Source organism: Zonotrichia leucophrys, chromosome 9 (genome assembly GCF_028769735.1).
Source record: "Zonotrichia leucophrys gambelii isolate GWCS_2022_RI chromosome 9, RI_Zleu_2.0, whole genome shotgun sequence".
NCBI classification, from domain to species: domain Eukaryota; kingdom Metazoa; phylum Chordata; class Aves; order Passeriformes; family Passerellidae; genus Zonotrichia; species Zonotrichia leucophrys.
Genome location: NC_088179.1, coordinates 21,222,554 through 21,247,953, shown reverse-complemented (window position 1 = coordinate 21,247,953; position 25,400 = coordinate 21,222,554). Strand labels below are relative to the sequence as shown.

The 25,400-nt window shown below is 45.3% G+C and overlaps 1 long non-coding RNA gene across 1 annotated transcript; it reads left to right on the top strand.

Moving 5' to 3' along the window:
* Positions 1-993: 993 nt before the first annotated feature.
* On the top strand, positions 994-25,400 carry LOC135451922 (uncharacterized). The gene is made up of 3 exons (XR_010441482.1): positions 994-1,111; positions 23,960-24,015; positions 24,532-25,400. It is a non-coding gene; the product is annotated as an uncharacterized LOC135451922 (long non-coding RNA).

The following is a 25,400-nucleotide window of genomic DNA, read 5'->3' as shown; positions in this document are numbered from 1 at the left end:
GAGCAGCTCAGGCCTGGATTGATGAAAACAGACGAGCTCTTCAATTGAAGAGTCATTTGACATTGTGCAGTTAAAGGAAGTGTTCTCCCCTATGATAATTAATGATTCTTGAGGGCAGGGGGGAGCAGGGCAGGGGCAGCCCAGGGTGCTGCTGGCCAGGGAGAGGAGAGGGCAGGGGAACACATCACTGGCTCATCTCTGCAGGAAAAGGAGTGGGGGAAGGAAAATATCTGTGGGAAGGAAAGAAATGCTGCCCAACACTGAAGCAGAAATCTAGAGCCATTTTAGCAATCCCTAAGGAAATTTGTGATTTTGCCTCTGGTAGGAAGGATCACTGAGTAATACACAGCTGTCAGTGGGTGCCAAGTGGCCAAATCTGGCAGCGGAGATGTGCTTAAATCAGAGCTGGATTTGCCTGCCTGTTCTGCTTTATTGCTGCCCTTCCCTGACTTTTCCCCCTGTGGAGGTTGTAATTTCTGTCAAAACGTAACTGCAGAGCTCTGCATTTTAATCCCATGTAATTACAGTCCTGGGGAACTCGGTCATCCCTGCGTCAGCCATCCTCCCTGTCCCCCCTATGCTGGCAGAAGCACATTGAAGAGCTGTCACACAAGGTGGCTGCAAGGGGGGTCTTGTTCTCCTCAGAGCCCTTCCTTGTCCCCCCTGCTGTCATTTTCAGAGCCCTGACTCGAGGTTTGCTGCCACAGCCACAACCTCCTGCCCAGCATCCCCTCCTGGGGCAGGGAGGGACAGCAGAGCCACCCCAGTGCCACCTTGAGAGCAGCTGTGACTCAGCCTGGCTTTCTGGGGCTCTGTGCTGGCAGCAGGATGAGCCACGGAGGCAGAGGCTCAGCTGGCAGGGATCAGCTGATGGCCTCAGCTGGGCTGATTCACGCTGGTGGAGGCTCCTACCCACAGCCATCCCACACAAAAACACCATCCCACCACTCCTGAGGCACTGGTCAGGGCAATTGGGATGGAGATAAATGGGGGGAAAAAAGAAAAAAAAATCTTCCTGTTCTATTTAAAGATCTGGGAAAACCAGTTTTTTGTTCATAGTTCTCAGTGTACCCCAGCAGGATGAATGGTGTCCTCCTTGTCCAGCACTGTGGTAAGTGTGGGCTTGCAGCAACTTTCTTCTTCTGTTCCTCTGTTCAAAATACCTTGCATTAGAAGAAGAAAATGCTATCTATAATATTTATTTTCTTTATAAGGATTAAGGGTGAGGATAGCAGTCAGCATGCAGAGAAAACCAAGTAAAAAATAATATTTCCAGCAGCTGTTTTGTGGAAGATTCCTACTTTTATTTATTTTATCTGTTTGTCACTGTTGCTTTCCAATTCTTTCAGTGTGTTCAGTCCACACAATTCTCAATATTCCTTGCTCTTTCAGCTGGGTTCTGTGTTTTCCTCCCCATCCTCTAAATCTCATCAGTTTGCTGCATCCCCCGGATGATGCAGCTCAGAGTCAATAATCCTCTCCTGGAGAAATTGCCTCTGGCAGACTGGAGACCTGACTGAACCAAAGACTCCTACAGGGTGCTGTGTTTTCCTCTGGGCTCACAGCACCTCCCTGGACATGAGGTGGGGGTGACTCAGGAGGCAGCTCTCAGCTGAGCTATCACCAATTAAAAATGCTTTTTTTTGGTATTAATATAAAAGCAGAATTTCCTTGGCCTTTGTGTTGGGTTGGTTGTCAAATGTGCTGTTTGGTGCTGAAGGGAAACACTCTCAGTCCTGTTGCCCTCCTGAACTGAAAACCAAGAGATTCTTACATGAAGGAACTGCAAAGACAGAGTAGAACCATTGAAAAATATCAGTGTGGATACAACAGGTTGTAGTTGTTATGTAACATGGGACACAAAATGGTTTCATATATATCTGCTACTAGTGGTAACTCTTGTCACCTATCTACCCCAAGAACTTTATTTAAAACCAAGTTATTACAGAACAGACTGCAAAAAGGGCACCTCTTTAAACCAAAATAGGTCAATTTGTCATTGTGATAAACATTCCTGCTTGGTTGTATGGACAGTAGATGTGCACCAACCCAAACTTTTTTCATAATAACAATACTAAAGATGGAAAAGAATGTTTAGAAAAGATGAATTTCAGCTGTCACTCCAGTTTTGATTGAAGAGTTTTTGTGGTAGCCACAAAAGACCTTACAAAAGAATGTTGCAATAAAAACTGTTGGCTTTTTTGAGCAAGGACAGAAGTTTAAAATACATGGCAGAGAGTGAATAAAAACCAAGCAGGAGTGGTCCTGCTGTATTGTGTCCATTTCACACCAGAGAGAGCCCATGGCAAATGCAGCCCTTTGCTGGCAGAGTGCTCTTGCTGGGTCTGGAAATTCTTGTCCAAAGCTCAGAAAAATCAAGCAGCCCCTCTTGAATTCCTTGACCTTGGGATTAGGCAGGATGTAAAATAAGAGGACATGGACAGCGATAACTTGTTTTGAAAAAGTTATTCAAATTATGTTAAAATACACAATTTAAAATATTAGTTCTGGCAGAGAGATTGCTGGAGTTTCGGTCAAGAGGAACAAATATTCAATAAATTAAAAAGTCAGGAGCTGTCTCTATAGCAATTGCTTTGTAAGCAAATGTTGGCTTTTGTGGTTGGTGTGGAATGTGCTGGGGAAGGGATCCAGCAGCGTTTTCAGGGCAGACATTGCCATCATCAAATCCATCTGAAGAATGGCTCAAATTTCCTCTTTTGTTGGCACTCAGGAACCTCACAGAGATTAACCAACTTTTTAAATCACTTTCTTTAGAGATGGATGTTTTCCTATAAGAAAGCTTTGGTTCATTTGTAAATGTAGGAGAAAAACTGAGCAGAGCCCCCTCCATGCCAGTCCAGCACCATCATGAGCAAGAGTTAACTTGTATTTTAATTTTAAAGTCATGTCTAGTCCAAGAAGTGCATTTTATTTATTTCACTTTTTTTTTTTAATGCTGGAAATGCACATCTACTTGATGCTGTCAAGACAAAGTCTAGAATATATAGTAACATTTCTTTTGTTGTTTATCTGGTAAATCTGCAGTGCTATTATTCACTATGGCTTTGTCTCCATAGGAAAAAGGAGACTATAGACTATAAGAAGGAGCTGGCAAAGAGAAATCAGTTTTTGGCAGTGCAAATAATCCTTAATAGCAATGGGAGATTTATAAAATTTAAAAAATAAAAGATGGCTAGACAGTGGTAATTTCTTCTGTATGGAAGGGCGGTGTTGTTTTGGTTTTGATTCTCCTCCCACCTTCAACAGTTCCAGAATATTGAACATTTTTTTTAATTTTCTGAAATCTAATGTTATTCCTGGTCTCCCACCTGAGTACCCAGTGGATGAGCTAAAAGGAAGCTCTAAACAGTGAGGGTGAGGTATATGCTAAAAGGTGTGAAATGTTTTTGGGCATGCAAACTCATGACCTGGATCTGGATGCACGTTTTCCTCTGCCTCATGGGAGGCTGATCCATGGGAGTCCCGTGATTCAGGTGGATTCAAGTTCAGCCAAACATTGGGCAGAAATGAAGGAAAGAGAAGCAATAAGTACGGACTGTAATGGAAAACAAAAGTAACCTCTGGGTTTGGGATTGTTTATTTAATTATCACATTGATTGATGAGTCTGATAAAGTGAAATTTTGACATCTGTGCTTGCTTTTTTGCCCCAAACTGAACATATCTGTTCCCTGCCTGCAGCTCCAGGGAGTTCCAGGCCCTTTCCAGTAGCCAAAGCAATCAGAGCTCTCATTGCATCAACATGAGCCAGGAACAAGTGGTTGGGCAAAACTTTGCCCTGGGGATGGCAGAACACTTCTGATTTGTGACCCTGACCCCAGACCTTCAGGTCTGTGCCTCCATCCCATAATGACCCAACTTCATTGTGAACTTTTCACTTTGGAGATTTGGAGATGGACTCAGGAATGTTTGTGGAGGGAAACTGATACACTGAGGTCCTCTGCTCCTTAAAACAGCTACAAGAAAAGCAAATTAGACATTAAAGGTTTTATTTCTCTTTTCAAATTATTGAAATGGCTTTGGAGTGGGAGGCATTAGTCTTACACTGCTGAGGAACATGGAATTTGATTAGTCCCCACTTTGCTTTTTTTTTTTTTTCTTTGCTCAGGAAAGATCCATTTCTCTTGCAGAAACAATTTATTTGCAGTGTGTAATAGCAGAGCAGTGGGATGTGCTCTGTCCCCGTTTTCAGATTTTTATTATGGAGAACAACTTTGTTGGTTTTTCTTGTCTGGGTATTTAACCTTCACCTTCCCCTGTGATTTTGCCACCTGAACATTTCTCATTTTGGTGTTTTTCAGCTGAACATTTCTCATTTTGCACAGGCAGATAGTGATAGGACAAGGGGGAATGGTTTTAAACTAAAAGAGGAGAAATTGAGATTAAATATTAGGAGGGAATTCCTTATTCAGAGGGGGTGAGGCCCTGCAGAGGTTGCCCAGAGAAGCTGTGGAGGGTTTGGGGAAACACTGGCATTTCCCATCTGCACAGCCTGCTGTGAATCCCCAAGAGGATTTACCCTGCTCCTTCCCAAAAGGTCAAGGCAAGACAAAGCCAGCTTGGTGAGAGTCTGCTGTGCTGTTTAACTGTGGGAAGATGTGAAGGAGAAGAGCTCGTCCATCACTGCTCTCCAGAGCAAAATATAATATACAGAATTTCTTCTGGAGATATTGCTAAGCTGAGAACCCATCACTCACCCACAGTATCTCCCTGCAGTTATTTTTCTTCTATTGAGTGCACATAAAAAAAAGAAGAAAAATTTCTGTCTTGTCTAATGCAATTGCTTTACTTCCCATCCCTGTTCAGTGCTGTGCTCAAGGAACCCCTCAGGCTGTCAGGGCTGGGCTCAGAGTCCCCTCTTTGGGTAGCCCTGGGGATGGAGTCTCATCCATGAGCACAGGTGTGGAACAGGGGAGCTGGGTGATGCTTCTCCAGGGTGACTTTGAGTAAAATGTCTCTGTGCTTCTCACCATCTCATAGGAGTAACTAAATGCAGAAGGACTGTAGGGCAGAGGAAACCAAGAAATGCTTATGGAGATTGAACTTTGGCTGGAAGCAAGGTAGGGGCTATTTGCAGATGGGAAGCTATCAGTGATATCTGAGTGCTGGAGAGCAGCACGGGACTGGCAGATGGCAGAAGCCATTTTACAGAACACTTTGCTGTCCTAATCACTCTCTTTGCAGTCTATTGGATTCTGGTCAGAGACACCTTTGGGGCATGGACTTAATATTCTGAAATAATAATACAGATTTAGTGACAGTAATAGTGTTGTCAGAAATAGCCAATACTTTCTTTTTGAGCTGGAATGGAATATTTGAATATTTTTAGGACTGCCTTGCTGTTTTCTCCTGAAGTTATGTTTTTTCCTGACAGTGCAGTAATTTACTTTCTTTATTTTTCTTTTCCCATTTTACATTGTAAAAGACCTGACTGATGTAAATTCAGAATATCCCAGGCCTTGCAAGCTCAGCCTGCACCAGCCCCACCTGGTGCACACACAAAGCTGTTGCTGAGTACTTGTAACAACACCATGCTGTGCTAGGAGTGTTCTGGAGGTTGGTAAAGTAACCCTGAGATTCTGTGAGAGGAATTAAGAACTCCAAAGCACTTAAAATAGGTAAAGGAGGAGAGAATGAACCTTTTCCTCATAGCTAACAACCTCGGCATGGGGTCAGGAATTATTACTCATGGTTCTCCCAGCCCACTCTTCCATAATGGTTTTTTTTTTTCCCTTTAAGTTTGAAAAGAGCTGGGTGTGGATGAGATTCTCATTTTCATGCTGAAGTTGCAGCACACGCTGTGTGATCCCGCGGTGGTGTCTGGGGGCGAGGGACTGAACTGCTTCTCTCCATGCCACAGAGCTGCTGGGAGGGTGGGGAAACAGCATGTCAGCCTTGGTAAATTGGGGTCTTGGGTCCCTCCTCATCCCAGGCTGCCTTGGATGCTTCCCTGCCTCCATCCTTTGTGCTGTTGGCCTCCTTTTGCCTTTCCCTTTGCCAGCCCTCCGGTCCCTGTGGGATGTGCAGCGCAGTGCCGCGCACAGGGCACGGCCCACGGGCTGTGTGGGAGGGCACTGAGCACATGTGAGCCATGGATGAGCATTCAGTGCATCTGCACACAGCTTCCAACTCCTCTGCTCTGGCTGCTGCAGCGTTTCCAGGTTCAATATCTTCGGGAGCCGGGAAACAGCTCAGTATCCAAGAAAAATCCAATTGACTGTACAATAGCCTGGAAATTGTTCTTTGATCAAGCAGCACTTTCATATCACCATAAACAGTGTAGGAACACAAACTAGGTTACAGGATGGCTTTTTTTTTTTCCATTGTTCCATTTAATTTGATAGCCTTTCCTTGGGTATGCAAAAGGCTTCCTGCCTCTCTCCCTGAATGTGAAACACAGATGGTGCAGCACTGCCTGTATTACACAGACAATAAAAGGTATTTAACTTTTTTTTTATGCATTTCAAGCAATAGAGAAGAAAAAACATCCTCAGAGGTTTTGAGACATCCTTTAGCCTAAGAGTTGGCCTGAAGAAGGGAAGGACTGGACAGAGGGGATCAGTACCAGAGGAACGGTACTAAGTGGAGATTACAGTGCAAAACAAAGCTCAGGTTCCATGTTTAGGGTTTCCCTTGGCTTTGTTGTGAGATCTGTGGAGAAAGCAGACATTGGAGGAAGCAGAAAACATTTGTTAAATGAAGAGTGCTCCCTGAAGAGGACAGGGGTGCCCTTGAGGGATGGTGGCTCCTGAGCCACGAGCACTGAGCTGGGGGTGAGCCCAAGTGTCCCCCTGGCTCTGGCTGTCCTTCCCCTCCCTTCAGAGCAGGTTCTCTCTGTTCAGACTCCAATATAAATTTCCATTGCAGCACAAGCAATACAAAGCCATATTAAGGAAATTGAGTATGGCATTAGTCATTCCCCAGGCAAGAGCCTGCCTGAGGAGGAGGAAAAAGCAGAGTAAGGCATCACACCACGGTTTCTGTGCAGTGCCAAGGCAGCCACAGCCCAGACCTCCCTCACTGCTGCTCAGGGGCAGCAATATGTTCAGTTCTGAGCATATTTCACAACATTGGTCTGTCAATAGTGTCAATTCATCCTGTTCTCTTAATAATTCCTCTCACTCTTATCCATGAGGGATTAAGGGGAGAAATACAGCAATGCAGAGGATTGTACAAGGATTATCCAGGTTTTCCTATCAGCTGTATCAGGAAAGCATTTTAACTGGAAAACTGCAAGTTCAAGCTTCCAAGATTAACCCAAAGAGTTTCATGTGTTGCTAAGCTCAGGAGCCTTGGCTCAGTTTTACATTTGGATTCATTGATAATTTCTGTGATAAAGGACAGTGCAAACCCAGCAACAAGTGCTGACCAGGCTGGAGTTTGAGGCTACATTTGTGCTCACGTTCAAGGATTCTGGAGTATCATTTCTTAGTGCAGGAGGTCAGTCCTTGATACCATTCAGTTTTAGAGATGTCCATGGCACTCCCCAGGCATGGTGCAGATGGGATGACATGGGATCAGGGTGCACCAGGATGGGTCAATGCTCCCCACAGACAATTTTCACAAAACTTTTTGTTCTGCAGATTGGAAGAGTGAAGCATTATGGACACAGATCATCCTGTGCCAGCTGGCCAGTATCTGAGAGAATGCTCCCAAAACTATTTAATTTATTAGCAGAGAGGTAGTCTGATAGAATTGATGATTTTATTTCTGGGACTGAAGCTTCTTTCAAGATTTGGTCATTTGAAGGTGATGAATCTTTGCCTCAGTAAAGGCTTCTGGATTTGACCCAAAGTAAATTAGTTCAGATGAGTCAAAAAGCCAAGAAAAAAAAAAAAAAAAAAGCTGAGAGAGGGCCCCATACAAACCAAAAGTTGTGCAGGAAGAGTTATGAAGGCAAATTCTTTATTGTCCTGCTCTTTGGGTGTTCCAGGGAATTCTTTAGGCAAATACAGTGGTAATAAAGGAAATATTTCTGCCAACAGAGAATCCTCAGATAGTCTCAAAAGGGCAACTCTGCTAGTAAATTTGTTGAGGGTTTGTTCTGCCTTGTGCAGAAACTGCTGACTGTTATGTACAGTGCCTAAACTTGATTACTTCATGTCTTGCAACTCTAATCACCTCTGAGTGTTAACGTATGCGAATTAGGGAAAGGATTAAAATTATTCTTGGAAGTAAAATGTGTTCTTTCTGATGAAGCATAAAATTAGTTGTCTCTTGGGGAAGGCCCAGTTGAACTATTGTTTACAGGGGTTTCTTTTAGAATTGGGGCATTCATTGCTTCGGTTCAGATTTAATTTAAAAATATAAAGGAAAATATTTGTCCTATGTTCAGGACCACAGTGTGGTGTAATGTTTGTTGTAAGTCATGTTGCTTGCTGCAAGATAACACCAAGTTACCCCAGGGTTTCCTTTCCACTGTTGCTTAACTTACAATGGATGGTTCTTTCCAGGTAGGAAATGGCTTCCCCTATGAGAAACTGTATGATTTGAAAATTTGAATTTAAACAAACAGTTGTTGTCCAGGCAGAATGGAGGAAAGCAGGAACACACACAAACCAGGGGCATGAGAAGCAGGATCACAGGAACAGACTGGCTGTGCCCAAGGGGAAAGCCAAGGCAGAGTAAGAAATCACTGTTAACCCCCCTGCCTCTGCTGTGCTTGTGTGGATAAATGAGTCAGGCTTTGGATGGAAGAGATTGTATGTTGTCACTCTGTTTTCTGAAATTAGAAAATCCATAGGGGAGAATCAAAGCCAGTAAATGATCCTTAGGAAGATGCCTGTTTCATTTCATTCAAATGACCTTCACTTCAGATTTTACCAGCTGGGCCATGACCACAACAATCAATTGAAAGCTGAGTCACAGGTACTTGAATCACTCCATGAGTCATGTCTGACCCAAGATATTTCTGTGAACATCCCTGGGGTTCCTGAACAGACATCTGGGGCAGGGGAGGTGCATTGTCCTCACAAAGTGCTTCCACCCCTTGCTGGCTGAGCCTCAGACCAGGCAGGAACCCTTCAGGCAGCCACATCTTGTCTTGTTATGATGTGAAGCCACCCTGAAGCTGCTGGAATTGGCTGTATCAGATTTATGGCTGGACTCTGTGACCCTAGAATTCCAGCCTAGGGGATTCTGTGGGTCTACACCACTCTGCCCAAGCAGATATTAATCTGGGGACAGGGCTGGGGCAAACTGAAGTCCAAACTCCAGCTAGACCGTGGTAAAGTATTGCTGAAGGACCACCAGAGTACAGGCACCTGCCCTTCCAAATCCTCTGACAATGGCACAATTTACAGCTGCTGTTCCCAGCTGATCTCACTTGTGATCCACAGCAGCTCTGTTTATTCCTGCTCTTGTATCTGTGCCATGGCTCAGTGGGCAGTGATTAGGTGTAGCCTGGCAAGAGTGTGTGCCAGCAGCATTAGTGGCTGCTGCTTGGCTACAGCAGGGAATGGAGAGTGCTCACAGTGGGGTTTGAAACCTTATACTAAAATTTAATGTCTAGAAAATAAGTGGTTTGCAATTTTAATCCAAATAAGTCCAAGCAGGTGATGTTTGTGCTGTAAAGATTGGTAAGGCTGAGCCCTCAGGTACATGAATGCTTTAGGGACAGCTAGAAAATATTCAGAGCTTAGAGGCTGATTAATTTACCATCCAGAGCAGAGACCTTTGCTTCTGTGAGTGAGTCTGTGAGCATCCTGCACTCAGACTGTAGGAATGTGTCATTTTGTTTTTGTGATAACGTCAGGTTGGAGCTCCTGGGCATTTGTGTAACACTGCTGTAAGAGAGTGAAAAGCTGTGAGAGCCTCCTCAGAGGATTTATGGATGACCCCTAGGTCTTAGGGCAGTGAGGAACTGAATGTGCCTGGCATCTTCATTGTCCTCCAAAAGCAGCACCATGGCCCTTTCTGTTCATTTAGAAATCTTCCATGAGTTCAGCTGGTCATCTGGGCCCATGGGCTGCCATGTGAGCCATTTGCTCTGGTGCTTGATTTATCCTGCAGCACTCAGGAATAGGTGATTCACCACAAAGAGTTCAGTCTGTGCAAACCCGAGGCCCTTGCAAGGAGCTGCTGAGCAGCTCACTGGGTTACTCTGCAGTGTTGGCATCATTAATTCTCCGTGGTAGCACCTAAATCTGCTCCAAATAACCCCAGATCAATATTATTCCCAGATGAGTGAAGGGTGTTGGCTGGACTTGCATCTTTGTTTTATGGGCACTGTCCTGTCTTCCCGTTCTTTGTGGTTTTTAATCAAGAATTAACCAGATTATTCAAAGATGGGAGGAGACTTGCCAGGCATAACAGTATTGGTTTAATTTCCTTCTGTGTAATCCCTTCTGTACTCATTTTCCATTGAAAATTATTTCCATTTCATCTTTCTGAAAACAAATATATCTTTCTGAAGCCATGCCAGGACAATTAAAAGAACACTGCAAGGCCACAACGATGTCACATATGGGCTTCATGTGCCATTTGAAATGGAAATATCTGAGACAGCATTAGATTGGATTTCCAGGGGCTAAACTGCACTTCCAGGGCCTGATGTAGTTCCAGGTACAATTTACTTTCTTCTGCCTGTCATCAGAGCAGTCAGGTTTTAATTGCAGTTCCGTGTCATGCAAAGCTGGACATGGTGTGTAGCACCAAATAATGGAACTCAGCTCTTCTTTTGTAACTTAATTTTAAAAGTTCCTGGTTACAATGTCTGGCAAAGAAGCTTGAAATGTGACTCAGTGTGGTGGGTCTGTGGGGACTGCAAATCTCACTTCTGAGAGGGAGAGCTGCTCTGCTCATCCCCGTGAGAGGCTGCGATGAGACTCAGCGATAACGATGAGGACACCCTTGTGCATTTAAATGACTTTTTGCTTTCATCCACCACTGGTGTGTGCAGAGGTGGCTGCTGGGAGAAGCTGAGGCTTCCCAAGGGTTAGACAGCATGCACTAAATTCCTGATGAAGCTCGCAAAGTGGGCATGGAGAAGGCTGCAAGTCTGAACTGCCTCTGCTGTTAAAGTTGAAGTTGCCTCCTACATGGAGTGATTTAAGTCCTCACTCCTCCAGACTTCAGCTGTGGAGTAAATAAGTGGTGTAGCTCAGCTCACAGCGAAGAACAACATTGAATTTAATACTCCCAATACTTTCAAACAAGAAAACTTTCCACAGCAGTCACTCATATTGTACATTAATTAGAAACAAAGATCTTAAAATACACTGATGACGGATTTAATTCAAGAGGGGGTTTCTGCAGTTCAGTTTACTGGAAGCCATGCAAATACACTGTGCTGTGGGATGCACAGTGAAGCAGCTTGAGATTCAGCTTTCTGCATGACCTGTCTTCACTGATGCTGATGTGCAGGTTCTTCCAGCCCTCTAACCCAAAGTGCTGGAGTCTCAGTTCCTCAGGACAGGGACAAAACCTGCTTCCAACCTCCCAGAATTTACCTGATGGCCACAGCACCAGCAGAAGCAACTCCTCTGTGCAAAATTCCCTTCATCTCCCAAAGAAAGGCTGGGGTTTTTTCCCACATCTGATTTTCCCTGCTCTTTTCTATTTTTGCTCCATCTCTAGTGGTGGAGCTCCCAGAGCTGCTCCAATCCCCACCACCTTACAGGAGACATTGACCCTGCCTCTGCCTTCACCTGCACAGGCTGGGGCATCCTGGAGCATCACAGGTGTAAAGGTGGGAGAGAGCCTCTGGAAGTGCTAAAGGGTTGCCCCTTTAGCAAAACCCAAAATGGAAATCCTTTGGAGGAAAATGGAAATTATTAAATGCATTGGGTTTGATCCTTGAGCCCTTTTATCTGGAACTCAAATTTTGCAGCTTTGCGAAGAATGAGTTTTGCACAGTCTCTAATAAACTGGAGGTCTGAGACCTGGCAAGGCAGAGGTGGAAAATGCCATCTCCAGCTGAAATCCCCTGGGAAACAGGTGACCACCTTCAAATCCACCCCTCACCATCCCTGAGCCCAGGACACCAGGGTTAGAGCTCTCACACATCCAAAACATTATGTCTTCTCTTGAAAACTGACTCCAGAAAATAAACCAGGCCATTCATCCCAACCTTCTGGCACTGCCTCCAAATGCAAATACCAGGTTGCACAGCCTGCTCCTCTCAGCATTGCATGCTCCAAACTGGGAGGCTTTTTGTGTGCAATGCCTCCTGCAGCTGGCATGGCCCCATTTTGTACTAGACAAACACTGACAGCTTTATTTCTTGTTTGTTCTGTCCCAAAGATCCTCAACATCCTGGTTTGAATTGAGTATTGTGGTTCTTCACTAGCAGAAATGTAAATAACAAAGAAATTTCGTGTATTTTAATTACCTGGAGGCGTCTGTTTTAATCTGGTAAATCCTCTTATGTGATAAAAGTAATGTTGCTATGGGAACCCTATCTAACAGGAAAGGTAACACCAGTCTGCCTGTAAATAATTAGGAAACTGATGCAGTGAAGTGATTTTTTGGTCACTTGGCACAGAACTGGCTTTGCCGTGGAAGTTTAGACCTGTGTTTTGGTTTTATATGTAATGAAAGAGGCAGAGATTTAACTGGGAGGATCCCATTCAGGCATCTTGGAAGGGTCAGCAAATGGGGTTTTTTTTCTCAAATATAATCACCAAAATACAGCCCATCCCCACCAGCAGTGTATTTGCATTCTGTGACACTCTCATCAGGGTTTATTAAGTGTTTTAGCTCAGTAATGTGTCAAATCCTCTCTGGAGTGAGACACTCACTGAAACAATCCCTCAAAGGCAAATTCTACCCAGGAAATCACTGGTGCCCGAGAGCAGAACCAGACCTGGGGGTTCCTCTGGTGTGGCTCCTGCCCTGCTTTTGGCTGCAGTGAGTGGGCAGGGGAAGGGTGCAGGAGCTGGGCATGGTCCTGCTCACCTTAAAATCACCAAATCTCTGCTTTGTGCAAGCCTCCAAGGACACATGGATCCACATGGATCAGTGGTGGGTCCCTAGGGCAGGACAGGAATCCTCTGTCTCCATTGTCCCACCCCAGGGTTACCATTTGTGCCAGAGCTGTGCTGTGAAAGGGTTTATTCATTTACCAGGAGGATGTGCTGATAAGAGCCCTGTGATAACAGGCAATAAAGCAATAATGGCAATATGGTTCAATGTATTAGAAAATTTTTCATGCTATGAAATCCTTTTCTCTTTTCTTAGATTAAAAGGAATTGACTAATAGGATATTTCTCATTTTACTTAATGTAAGTACATAAAATTCAGCATATTCCTGTGCCTCGAGGCCACGATTGAGAAAGAAGCTCCCATTATAAATTTGGAACAGATATTGAGTTACTCTAAAGTCCGGGATGCAAAGAAAAAGGGGAAAGATTAAATCTACCATTCATTAAATATTTCTACATTAATTAAATTAATTGCACACCAAAGAGAACCCATTGTTTGCCACATAAATGTAGGGTGATCAGTAAAAAACTTGTAGATTTTTTTTCACAAACTGAAGAACTATACATCCATCTACTCCTCATCCACAGATTATTGTGCAGGAGTGGGTGACATTCGTGTCTCATTGCATATCAGTAGCATGGTTTTCACAGATAATGCTTCCATGAGGAATTGTAATTTTTTGTCAAGCAAATATTTTTTGTCTGCAAAGAAAAACTCTTGTAGATGCAACCTTAATATATCTGCTGCATAAATACATTGTTTTTGCAAGTTATGATTATTTCAGTCAACACTGACAATGTGCTGACATGATTTGAATAGAATGATCTCTTTTATGACAAGGAAAAGTTTGTTATATTTGAATAGGAAAGCTTGAACATATCCTAAAATCTTGACTTTCAGGAATGTGACATTCAGAGATTTTTTTTTTAATACTTCCTCATAGGAGCACCATCCTAAGGCCAGCCTTAGGATAAGGTTCCAGTGATCTCATGGATTTTATCCAGCCTCACCAATTAGAAAATCATTTGGTAATAAATTGACTCAGAAATCATAATCAGGTTCATGGAAAACAATCCCACCAGCCCAGCCATTTCAGTCTGCACCTGCCTCATTGCAAGAACATTAAGGACAATTATTTGCTACTATTTGGTAGCAGGTGTTCCCCAGATGTCACTGTCTGAGACAGTGATTTGGGGAGAAGGGGTGGGAGAGGAGAGGCAGCAACACTGGGAGGCTCTGGGCATAAAAATATTGCCAGCCATGTTTTGTCCTGCAGCATTAGGTTAAATTAAAGCCGTGTTCCTGACATAGCTCCTGCCCAGCTAGATATGAATCATTAGTACAAAACCAATTTCCTAATTATCCTCCCATTGCAGGGTAATGCAATGAGTTTTGTACAGCTGTAATTTTACCCTGGTTTATTTCCATGTCCTTTATTTTCCCTAGAGACGTGCTCTGCTCTCCTCTGAGGTTATTTCTGACGTGATCTTTGGCAGCAGGAAAGGTGGTGGAGGATGGATGGATTCATCCATTGTCACTGCTCTCCCACATTCCCAGGGAACTTTTGCTGGGAATGCATAAACTTGTACAGGTGTTGGAGGGTCTCTCAAACAGTTTGGTTTAATGGTTGAATTGATCCTCATGGGATGATGGGAATATTTTTGTTGCTGATCTTCTGTTTCATCTATTGGTATATTTAGATGGTTTGTATAAAACAGGTGTTAAAAACAGAGCAGGGACCACATTATGAGGAGGTTCCTGAAAAACTTCTGTGTTATTAGACGTTTCTGTCACTACCTGTAGATATTTGAGAGGTGAATGAGTGGAATTTGTGCAAAAAGCTGAAGCAGGAAGGTGTTGAAGGAGGAAGTTCTGTCATCCCTCACCTTCTGAAGGTGTGGATGCTCCTGTCCTGCACACGCCTTCATCAGTTGGGTTCAAAATCTCAATCTCTGTGTAGAAACTGGGGGGAAAACCCCAAACTCGAATGAAGTGGCGCCACCAGCGGGTTTGTCTGTGAGAACTCAGCCACACTGGCAACAGATCCCACGTCCCTTGGCGCAGGGAGGGAAAGGAACCATTGCCACCATGCCCGGAGGGGAAGGAGGGATGGGAGAGTCCCCAGCTCCACTCAGTGGGCAAAGCACAAACAACATGCAACAGCTCAGCAACCACAGCTGAGCAGAGTTTGATCCCTCCAGCTGAGCCACAAGCAGGAAAAGGCTTTTCTTATCCTTTGAAGTCCATCCTGAAGCCCTGGGCTCCTAGAGAAGGAAGTGTCCCCACATGGACTCCTCTGGGTTTCTCTCTTTTTTTCTCTCTATGTGCTGCATTGAGCTGCTGCTCAGGCAGATCTTATTTGTTAGCCATGGTCAGATGTTCTAACTTTTGTTCCCCAAAGCTCCTGTGAAATGTACCCACCAGGAGCACGAGGGCTGGCTCCAGCCTGCACAGCAGTGGTTTCTCTCCAAGGGGCAGGAAGGAGCTTTGGTGGCAGCTTTGGCTCCTCAGGCTGCAGGGAGGCTGCACAGGGATTTCCAGAGGGGTCATCAGAGCCAGGGGAAGTGAAAAACCAGGATTTTAGTGCAATCACCCTTTCTGCTGATACCTGCAAAAGACCTCAGCAGCTCTGCTGCTGGTTTAAGGGCAATACATTAAATCATTTCCATTGGTTAGATGTCTGCCCAAATCACTTGCTTCGTTTTCTTGTGCTTCTGCTTTTGGCATTTCATCAAAAAAAGCCTTTTTAGGTTATATCTTAATTAAAAGCACCTCCCAGCCTGGCTGTAGCTCTCCCTGAAATGCTCCTCAAGCAACAGCACTCCATGTGCCATGAGCTGCCTCCTGACCCCATCCTCTCCTGGTGGCCAGGTTGATTTAAGATGACAAATTAACACAAACCATATAAATGCAGCACATTTTCAGGGGCCAGTTGCCATTGCACATTGTCCTGTGCTCCACAGGGATTTTGGGGGTGTTCCCTATACTCCCACAGGGATCTTTTTTGCTAAATAATCCCTTGAATCAGAAATAAAGGCTCCTAGTCCCAGGATTTCAGGATTACTCACAAACAGGATGGCTCTCACGTCATATAAAGTTTAATCTAAACAAATGTTCTGTTCCTCCATGTCAGGATCTGTCACACATTGAAGGAGCAGGGAACTAAAAGTGCTTTTAACATCTGATTTCTTTTTTCCTTATTCATTTTTATGAAAAAAAAAAAAGAGTTGCAAGGAATCAGGAAAAATGGAAATGTTCCCCTGTGCATTTGGAAAGGATGCAAAGAGGATAATGCTTAGTAGGTTGGCATTCTACTGTAGATATCCAACCTATTTATTTATTTATTTATTTATTTATTATTATTGCTTCTTTTGAAATTCAGGTTAAAGGATGCAAAGAGAGGGTAATGCTGAGTGGGTTGGCATTCTACTGTAGATATCCAACCTATATATATATATTTGTTTTGTTTTGTTTTTTTTGTTATTGCTTCTTGTGAAATTCAGGTTGAAGGCCTTTCCAACCCACCACAGTTTACAAAAGTTGCTGGATTCTTTTTTCCCCCATCCTCTCTGTATCTTTGCTGCTGCTGCTTCCCTCACCCTGGGAAGCTGATGAGCACTAAGGTAGCTGCACAGCAGATATTGGATCCCCAGTATAATTTTCAGCAGTTAATTAGCAGCTCTGCTCCTCACATAAAACAAAAAAAATTGGAGAGCTTTAATTAGACTCACAAAAGGACCTGAAAAACTGGCTGGCAAGTAGCCCCTCTGTGCCTGGGCAGGTGAGGGACTTGCATTGAAGTGTGGCTGTGCTTGTAACCTCTGCAGTGCTCAGAGAAAATAATTTTATTAGAGAAAAACAAGAGAAGGAGATGGAAGAGATTCTTATTCATCATTTGAAGTGTATCTTCTCTACTTGGTGCCCCACACTGGCTTGAAATGCAGTTTTATATGTGATTATTCTATGCCCACTGTCAGGAGGCAGCTGATGCTGCTCCTGCTGTTGTCAGCATTTTTCCCAGGGGATGCAGCTCTTTGCCCTCTCCATCCCTTTGCTCATTTCAGTGTCTCTACAAACACTGGCAGCTTCCAGGTTCCCTTTCCAATGGCTGAGAAGTGCCTGCTCTGAACATCAGGAGGAAAACACACAAATCTCAAGTGCTGATGGGCCCCAATTAAATGCAAAAGCTGGATGGTGTTGAGAGGGGATGGAATATAGAATTAGAAGGCTTTGGGTTGACAGGAACCTTAAAGAACGTTCTCATTCTACCCTCTGCCATGGGCAGGGACAGCTTCAACTGGGCCAGGCTGCTCAGAGCCCCATCCAGCCTGGCCTTGAACACTCTCAGGAATGGGCTGTCCATGGGGAGTCTCTTAACAGCTGCATTATCAGCCTTAAGTTCTGTGCTGATGCCAGCATCCACTGTAGAAAGGTTCTTTTGAGACTGGAAAAGATGTATTGGCTTGGCAATCTAGGCCCTGTGCTAGAGCTCACAGTTAAAATGAATTATTACACTGCTGTATGACTTAATCAGTTAATGAATATAATATTTTTGGATAACGCTGTTGCTAATATTTTCAGTCTCTCCAAGAGACTCTTTGCTTGCATTAAATCCTTTCCTGACCTTAAACTGGCTGAGCCCTCTCAAGCCTGAGGCAATAAGAAGGGTGAAACACAGGTCTGGGTGTTTCAGGAACCAGGGGCATCTGGGGGTGCAGGGCCAATGTTTGGGGTCGTCACACACACGAAATGCCATGATCCTGAAATACCTTCTGTGCTCAGGGTTTGTTCCATCCTGCTGGAATTTATTTAATTTGCAGAAATTTAAAATAAATTCATCAGGGTAAGGCATTTTCACTACAATTTTTTCTGTCAGAGAGGAGATGAGGCTGAAAAGCAGAGACACCCTTGCCTTGAAAGGGGCAGGGACCCCATCCAAAAAATGTGGGATGAAGGGGAATGGGATCACTGGTGCTCCCTGACCCACTGCACCCTCCCAGGCTGGGCTCTGCTGCCACCCCCGCAGCACCCTGGTGCTGGAGGGGAATTCACTTTCCCTTTGGCTGTTTGGGTGGCTGCTTCAGGCTGCAGAGCCCATTTAGCTGCTGCACATCTGCCAGGGCTCTGCCTGCGAGAGAAGTTATTACGCTAAGCTGCAGCTCTGGGAGATTGCAGGAATATTTCTGTACTAAAAGATGCCCTGTCCCAGGATGCCCCTGGCAGCAGGGGACACACACCCTCATGAATATTTGTGTCCTGCCCTAATTACCTTCCAGCCTAGCTTCTCCTTATTTTGGAAAGCAGAGTGAAGCTGCAGGGCAGGGAATGACCCCAGCAGCAGAGTGAATGCCTTTTTGTCTCTCTCCAAAATTGTAACCTATTTTTGGACCAGTCATTGAGAGGATTACAATTTTATTAGCTGAAATAACCACAAACTGCAGCTACTCACCAAATGGCTGCAGCTTTTGCCCTGTATTTTGGCCTCCTCTAGGGGTTGGTATTTGTGACCCTCTGTTTGCTGCCAGCCAGGGTGATGTGGGCACTGCTGCAAGGTACCTGCACCAAAAAACAAAAAAACCCAAACCAAAACAAAAAACCCCACCAAACCAAGGAAGGATGCTATTTAAAGGAGAAAGGGATAATTTTAGATAAATTTTAGCTGTTTTCCTCTCTTCTGTTCTCTCTAGATGCTAACTATACTTAAATATTACTGAGTGCCAAACTCCTTGTATTACCCAAGGGTCCTTTCTCTTACCTTCATCTTCAAAATATCTCTGATTTATACAAGAAGCTGGTGTACTGGAAATGAGAAAACCAAGTAATGTGCCTCAGATTGCACAGCCAGTGGACCCCAGATCCTGCCTGGGAATCAGGATCTAAACAGTGCTGCAGGTCAAGGCAGGTCAGGGCAGGACCAGCAGTTGATGATGATGATGATGGAGCGTGACCTGCCAGGTCCCCTCACCCCCCTTTCCATGTTATGCCCTGATTTTAATGCCACAGTGGAGCCTGATCATGCACAGGAAGGAAATCTCCAGCTTTCATCACTCAAGTCATGTGCTGCTGGGCAGGATGGAATCTCTCGATGTTATTTTATCAGCTGTGTGCCCCTGGGTTTGCACTCAAAGCACCATTACTGCACAGCACAAGCTCCCCTGGGATGCTGAGCCTGCCCAGGCTGGAGCAGGTCACTCACACTGGGCAGGATGGAAGTTCTGGCACAGCCCTTGCTTGCTTGAGGCCACAATATTCCTGCCCAGGAGAGTCAGCTTTCCTCCACCACATACATCCCTGAGGGTTCTAGGCAGGGTCATTCTAAAAGAAGTAGGGTTTGTTTTTATATAGAATTTTAGCAGCAGGTTTGTGTGTAAACTCTGAGCTTCAGGATGGAGATGATCTGTTCCAGAGGATCCAGGATCCATCCTGAAATTCAACATTTGAGCCACAGTTGTGTCCTCCACACCTGCAGGCCACTGGGTAAGGTGTCCATCACCAAATGGGGGTCACAGCCCCCTGACCTGCCTTGGCCTCTGCAGACACCTCAGACCATGTAGATAAATTCACCTGTAGCTTGCAAAGCTCAGGGTTTAGCAGACATCCCCCAATGTCTGGGCTGTTTATTGGGCTGCAGTTCTGTCCTCAGCCTGGGGTGAAGATTTTGTCAAACTGTACAAAGCAGGGGGGAGGCTTTGGCTGCTCTACAGCCTGAGAAATTCTACAGTGACTCAGAAAGGGAAATTTTCTGCCTGAGGAAACTGGCAAGATGCTACAAGCCATGAAAAGGGACTTGTCACTGGGGTGGTGACGAGAAAGGTGAGAGGGAGATTGATGCAGGAGCTGAAATGTTCGTCTGGCACGAGAAGGCAGGAGACGTTTGACTCCTCCAAACACCAGATTGCACTCTGAGTGCTGCTCTGCAGTTAATGATCTGACCAGAAGCACACTCTGATGGAATAAATGCATGTAATTACTGACATCTCCTACTTTTCCTTCTGTTTTGGATGACAGTTTCTTCTCACACAATTCTCCAGCATAATTTGCTGTGCACATTAATTAGTTCCTGGTATAGAATGGAAAAAATGTAGAATCCTATAAGGCAACCCTTCCTCAGAGGTGGAAGGTGAGGGACCTGCTGCCTGCACTACAGGGCAGCTTTTCCAGCACCTTGGGCTGTGGGGGGACATCAGCCAGAGAAATCTCATTTTGCAACCTTTGATTACACCAGCAAGAGATGTTTCGGCATTTAGTGCTCAAACAAATTTTTTAAAAAGATGGAAAAGATTGGATATTTCAAGATGGAGAGATGCAGAGGAAGAGCTTTAAAGGAGAGTGGGGCCCTTGGTGCATTTTGGGCCCTGGAAGCTGTGCTGGCTGCCAGGAGCATCCTGCAGGTCACCACTCACAGCAAGGAGAGCAGGCACACCATGGCCTTCCCTGCCCAGAGCTCTCAAATTGCTGCCACTTGCAGTTCCTTACCAGATGAAACAGCATGGGAAGAGCTGAAAAGAAAAAAGAAAAAAAAAAAAAAGAAAGAAAGAAAAAGCAAAACCCAGCATGGTCATTAGGATGAGCTGCTTGGAGTTAGATAACCAGAAATGAGTTGCTAAGCAATGCTCAGAGAAAATGATTTGGAAAGAACGTCACGGTGTGTGATACCTAAGGAGGGAGAGATGTGTGTGCTTAGCAGAAATCATGCTCAGCTACCATGGCACAGCAAGCTGGGCACCAGGGCTGTCACAGAGAGGAAATGCAGCATTTTGCTCTATGGATTATTACTTTTATTATTTACTCCTTTATTGCTGCTTGATGGGTTCTGGAACTCTCGGTGTCTGATTTTGCAGAGGAGCTCATCTTGAGGATGCATCCTCAGCTTTCTGTCCTTGGATCTGCATGAATGTGTTTACTCCTCAGTTAAACAGATTTCCATCATTTTGAAAAGCCTGTCAAAACCATTTAGCTATGAAAAATCACTAATAACTTTGGATATCTTCAGAAGGAGGGTGTATTTGTAGAACTAATTAGCTCCTGCCAACATATAATGTGTGCCTTTGCCTCTCTGGTGTAGAAAATCATTCAACCCCAGCCCTGGGGTTGGTGCAGCTGGGCAGCATCAGGGCACTAAAGACTTGGGTGGGGGATGAGATCTCTGCTGAGCAGTTCAAGCTTCCCTGGCTGCCCATGCTTGAGCATTTGAAGCTCAGATCAGGCCCTCAGCATAGACCAAGCTGCAGAAGAGTTAATCAACAGTACCCTCCTCAGTAAAATTGAAACTCCTTTTTCTCCTGGCATTTATTCATGGCATCTATTTACAGCCCCTTGACTCTTACCCCAGGCAGAGCTCTGAGCCTCAGCTAATGACTCAGAGCTGTGATATCACCCTCAGAGCTGTGATATCACTGTGCTTGGCTGTTCTCCCACCGTCCATCCATAGCTGCAGCCCATCCTTCGTGCCTTTTCCTGAGATAAACCCTGCCTGGAGCAGCACAAAACTCTGGTTTCCTGCAGCCTCACGTTCCAGCACTCTGGGAAAGCCAGCCTGGCCACACCACCTCGTATCAAACCATCAGCAGCATCAGTTTGGCTGGCCCCAAAGAGCAGCTCCCCCGTGGGACCCTCCGTCCCTCCCTGCTGTCAGCAGATTTCCCAGGGAACAAAGGCAGCTGGATCTGTGTTATCTCCAGGCTGGAATTGCCTCTCCCAGGCACAGCCCCTGGCTTGCACAGAAATGTTTCTTGTTTAGGCAAGAGGGACAGAGAGCCCTGTGAGAAGTGTCCTTGTTGATAAGGGATGTGTTGAGCCAAGCAAGCCTGGTGTTTCCAGGCTCTGACATCGAGTGGGTGAAGGTGGCTCTGCCAAGGCTGGGTTAAACCACACCTGGGGATGATCCATGGCAGCTCATTAAAGGATAATCCAGGTGTGTGAGGAGGGATTTATCAACAGTGAAAGTTCCACGGTCAGGCATCAGTGGCAGGTGGGAATGGGATGTGCCTTGTAACCCTGGCAGCTCTAAATTTGGGGTGGTTTAAATGGGGAAATGTTTGGGGTGGCTGTAGAGAAATCTGGCCATGCTGTGTTTTCTGTGTGGAGAAGCTGGTGGGCTCATCTGGTGGGACCTGGTTTTGGAGGGGACTTCATGGTGGTGGTGAGGAGGGAGCACCCAGGGAGACCCCAGGTCCTCAGGGACACCCAAAGGGTCACAATTACCTGCTAGGACCAAACCAGGAACTGCTTGTTGGGACTTATTGGGAACAAACCACCTCAGAAAGAGGCAGAGCGAGCTCCAAAACTTTGGATATTAATTTTCCTGTCTCATGTTGCCCCTCTGCCTTCTGCAGTGTCCCCCTGTGAGGCAGTGATGCTGGGTGCCTATGAGCTGGTGGCTCAGCAGAGCACTCAGCGCTTTGACAGAGCACAGACTTCAGCGTGGTGTGATTTTCCTTTTAGTTTTTGCTCTAAAACAGCAGTGATCTGGGTCAGGACAGGGCTCCTCCTGCTGAGCTGTGACATACCCTGTGCTGATCAGTTCATCTCTGCCTGCTTTGCTTTTTGCTGGGTGTTACAGCCTTGTGAGGGCTTTGGGAGAATTAATGGCTATAAACAGCTTTAGTGAGTGTTACAATTAGAGACAAATTGCAAGTTCAAGGAATTGCAACCAACCAGCTTGGGAATGCATGGCAGGTGTTGTCCCTCAAATGCTGGAAATCAAAGAGAGATGTGTCTGTCAGTGCCTGTGGCAGGATTCAGGCCCATGGGGAGGGGACAATGTCATGCCGGTGCCTATGGCAGAAGGGGTGTTGCTCAAAACTACCCTCTACCTGACAATTATGCTTATTTTTAGCTTTCTATGAATTTTCTCTGGTCAGAAGATCACAGGTCACCATCACTGCTTGCTTTCAAGACAGTGAGAGAAAAAAATTCTAATGGACTCTTCACTCCCCAAGTGTTTTCTTCTATTCTGGGGAGTTTAATAAGAGTCAGACTGCAATTAGCCAGCCCAGTCTTTCTCATGCCCCGACCCTGGGTTTAGACAAGGGCCGCAGTGCTGTCTCATTAAAGATCCACAGAGACATTTCTTTTCATAGGGAAGTTTAAAAAGTACTAGTTTATTGAACAAATGTGTTTTTACACTGACCTTCCTGTAATTTGCATTCAGACCATCCTACAAAATGCCAAAGAGTTTCTTAATGGCAATAATAAAGAAATAATAAAGTAAGAGGAGCCAGGGATATTGGCCATTTCTTCCCCAAGAGTGTTAGTCAATCTGCAGTGTGTGTATTTGCTGCCCTGTGCAAAGGGACTTTTTCCTTTCTGCTGCTGCCATTCTTCTCTTTCAGAATGAAATTCTGGTAAGTTCTGCCCTCTGCCCCCCCTTGCATCTCCATATTTTAGACTAACTGGAGGCAAGAATTGATTTTGTTATGAAGATTTCTTTAATGGGGTGAAACTTCTCATTTCCATCCTGAATAATTTATGGGCAGCTCATTCCCACTTGTTCTAACTAAGGGTTGTTAGCCTAATTATTTTCTTTTCCTGCTGATATTCCTTATTTACGTATAAACAGCAGTTGTATCCTCTCTCAACCTGCCTTTTTTTAAGCTAAGTAAGCCAAAATTCTCTATTCTCATAAAGTTGTGCTCTCTTATTTCAGGTAAAAAAATTAATTAACCCATAAACAAAGAGCCAGTTGGGATCCTGATCAGCTGCCCCCCTTTATCTTTGCTCAGCAGGTGAAATGCTGCTGTGTGGGGCTGCTGAGCAAACCTCCACTGATTTTAACATGATCACAACCTCCCCTGCCAAATCTAAGTGTTTGTAAAGTCGTACAGATGAGCTTGATAAATAAAATGGTTTTATAGTGGGGGTTATTTATGTATAGCCACAGAAAAGAAGGTTTGACTGTTTAATTCAGCAACTGACCTAGTGGAAATTGTCCCTGCCAATGGCAGGGGGATGGAATCAGATGGTCTTTAAGGTCTTTTCCAACTCAAAACATGATGGTTCTGTGATTGTCTGCAGAGCAGTTGCAGAGAAGAGCCATCTGCATTGCTGATGTCCAAGTCTGACATTCAAAGGTTAGAGGTCTTTCAGGTGGCATTTCTGCTTAATTGGGGGGGGGGGGGGGTCTGGGGGTGTTTTGGGAGGGTCCGGAATTTGGGGAGGGGTCTGGAGGGGTTTTAGGGGGTCCCAAATTTGGGGATGGGTCTGGGATTTGGGGAGTTTGGGGAGGGGTCCTAAATTTGGGGAGGGGTATGGAATTTGGGGAAGGGTCTGGAATTTGGGTCTGGGGAGGTTTTGAGGGGTCCCAGATTTGGTGAGGGGTCTGGGGGGAATTTCGGGGTGTCCCAAATTTGGGGAGGGGTCTGGGGAGGTTCTGGGGGTTGTCCCAAATTTGGGGAGGGGTCTCGGACACACCCCCTTGCCCCCCAGGAGCTGCTGGAGGAATTTCGGAAGGAGCTGCACAAAATGAAGGAGCTCATCCAAGGTGGGGGGGCGGGGGGGCTCTGGCTGAATTTGGGGACTGGGTCTCGGTGGGGGGAGGGGTCACAATGCCCGCCCCCTCCCCCAATATTTTTTTTCCCCTCCGCCAGTGCTGTATCTCCACGGCCCCACCGCCACCCCTCCCCTCCCACCACTGCTTTGGCCGCAGCTTTGGTCCAGCCCGGTCCCGGTTCCGAGCCGCTGTCCGGCCACAGCCGCCATCCCCGTACCCCGTCACGCCGCCTCCGCCGCCACCGGGTCTATACACAGCAGGCGAACACTGCAGCGCCTTGCGTGTATCCTTCCGCGTCTCTGCCTCTGCCGGAACTTGATGTGGCATGGCCGTATCACCGAGAGATCCCTCCGCAGTGTGCGACTCTCCCCAACCGATACCTGGTGTTCCTCCGCGCTGTGGCCTTCCCCACTCCTAGCACCGAGTGGGACTACTTTGTGTCACGATTCGTCTGCACAGCCACATGTGAAAGACGCCAATCACTCGTTTTTAAAAATTTTTTAAAATTAAAATACTATAGTATTTTAATTTTAAAAAAATTTTAAAAACGAGTATAGTATTTCTATAACTATTTTAATAGTATTAAAATGGTTATAGAAATAGTCATACAATTAGAGTAATAATAATTTGAACAGTTTGAATTAGGACAGTATGAGACAAAAGCCACTCCTCCAAATTCAGCCATAAATCCCCCCAAACCAACCCCAGAATCCCTCCAAAATCAACCCCCAGATCCCCCCCCAAACAGAGCCACAAATCCCCCCATAAAACAACCAAAAATCCCCCATAAATTCAGCCATAAATTCCCCCCAAACCAACGCCCAGATCACCCCAAATCAAACCATAAATTCCCCCCAAATTCACCCATAAATTGAAACTAATTTACAGCAAATTGTAAGACATTGGAGTGAATTTTCCAAGAGCTAGTTCTTCAGTGCACAGAAGGCAATTCCACCTGAAAGATAA